The sequence below is a fragment of the Limulus polyphemus genome, unplaced genomic scaffold (assembly GCF_000517525.1).
Source record: "Limulus polyphemus unplaced genomic scaffold, Limulus_polyphemus-2.1.2 Scaffold960, whole genome shotgun sequence".
Lineage (NCBI taxonomy): Eukaryota > Metazoa > Arthropoda > Merostomata > Xiphosura > Limulidae > Limulus > Limulus polyphemus.
In genome coordinates this window covers 72,559-75,035 of record NW_013666570.1, presented here as the reverse complement: position 1 = coordinate 75,035, position 2,477 = coordinate 72,559, and positions in this window count along the sequence as shown.

Here is a 2,477-nt window from a genome sequence, read left to right as displayed (position 1 = left end):
GTATTTATAAATACTTCACTCGAACTTCACCAGAAGCCATTCACAAATCTGAATAAATACAAAAGTGCTGATTAAAAACGTGCAGTGCGTTAAAGTTTAGTCATTACTTTAGACTGAAATTCGTGATACCTGTACTTTTTAGAAATAAAATTAAAAAATCAATTCAAACTTATGCTTTAATAAAATTCTTGGGTTTACGTTTTCTATTTCTGATTGTTCTATTTTTCATTCTTGTTCAACAAATCTAACAAGTTTACAGTAACTTCTTTCAACGCCAGGATATGTTTAAATTGATTTGTTTGTTTGTAATTAAGCACAAAGCTACACAATGGGCTACCCACCATGGGTATCGAAACCCGGATTTTAGCGTTGTAAGTCCGCAGACGTACCGTTGTGCCACTGTCTAAATTGAATAAGTCAGACTGTAAAGTATTTGGGCCTGTGTAACTTTTACTATTTAACCAGCTTTTATAAATCATTAAAATGAATTTCCTCTTGCTAGCAATATGAAAGAACTATCGGTTGGTTGCTGGCATATATACGTACGTTACTATGTTAAACGCTGACGCTACCGATAAGCTTAATGTTCGTGATACAGATCACACTAGACTACAAGTGTTTTTTACTTTTTCTCCATTCCCCTTAATCACTACATTAAAAATTTCAAATCAATGGTGGATGTAAGTAAAAGTAAAACATTTAACACTTATCTTTTGTCTACCAGAGATCTCTCTCAGAGGGCTTTTTATTCAATATGGTTTAACGAAGAATGTGGAAAAATATATCCACCTTTAATAAACGTTTATATTAACACATTATCGATAAGGTTATTCCCTCTCTACAGTAAGCTTAATACATTCAAGTAGGTTTCCAAATTTGACAACAGTTTTCAATCAAAGCAGGACAAATAGTTATGATATCATACCGAAGCAAAAAACATTTTTTAGCTTTATATTTGAATTTTCAATATGGAGACTGTTTACACACAAAAATTCATATCAGTGTTTAAGGTTTCTCAATTCCTAAGCTCAGTTATAGGTATATTATTTTATTCTGTGTTTGTTTCGGATAGAAAGTGTATAGATATATGTTTATATAAAGTTGAATCTTCAGTTCTAATTTTAATATTCATTTCTTATGTTAAATCTTTCAAAGAAAAGGTTTTTTATATCTAGCTTATAAGATATTTTGCACGCTTTCATGTATAAATCTTCAGTCTGTTCTATAGAAAACAAAATAAACATGCGACACTGTGTCACTGAAACACAGATAAGTGTCAATTTTCTGCTATTACTAGAAATGTAAAATAATTGGACGATGTTGACATGTGAAAAAATTTATATTCCTTTGGAAAATTTTCAAAATGAAGATACAATAAAAGGTATACTTCTTATATATATATATATATAAATGTGCATACTTTTTAAATAAATTATTTTTGTGAAACAAAAACGAACATTTTCCACATTACTTAAATTTATTGAGTTTAGGTAAATTTATGAAACCAACGAAATAGTTTGTATTTATGCAAAACAATTCCAGTTCATAATGATTATAACATGTTTAGCTACTATAAAGTTACAATTTTATGTGTTGCAGAAATTTCAACGTTCAGATAGGATAAGGTATCTCTAGTTGTTACACACTCTTATAGGATAGTAGTACGAATATCCAGATAATCCTAAACAGCCTGTTGCTAGAGTAATCTCAGTATGATCTTTTCCTTCTAGAATGCAAGCGTTAGATTGGTGGTTAAAAGCCGCCGCTTTACAGCCAGTGGTTTGTAAACAGGCTTTGACACACTCTTCTGGGGTGTACACTGGTGGTGTTGAGAGATCATTACCCGGGATACAGGCATCAATGGTGACGTTATAGTAAACTAGAATTAAATACCATGGTGGTTGAAAAATGTATTGAAATATATTTTGAAAATACAGTCTCAGCCATAATGTTTGCTCACTGTTCTATATTGATTTTATTGTCTACGTGTATGAAGTAGTTATTGAGGAAATGGCAGAATAGTAACATAGAAGGTAGCGTATGATCGGACAAACATGTACGAGTTGTTATTCTGGTCTGTATAAATTGTTTTGAGCATTTGTTCATCAAAACACACAGATACACATCTGTTTCATATAAATGGGTGTGCTTTTGGTATAATCTTTTTTCGAAACAGATCAAGGCTTTGTTCAGATAATTTCTCTGTACTTGATGTAGAGTCATGCCTTGTCACGTGCCAGAAGTTATAGTCAAATTGTTCGACTGTCTAGAAATGGTATGAAGCAAACGAACATTATCAGAATACTAAGGTACCTCCACTGTACTGTATCCAGGATCCTGAAACGTTATCAGGACTACAGGACACGTTGTTTCAGGAAAGTCTGCTGGTAGACGCCGAAAAAGTACTGCAAGAGATGACCGTGTTTTTATCAAGTTAACTAACTAGCCTGGTAAATATTTAGATGAAAAATCGTTTA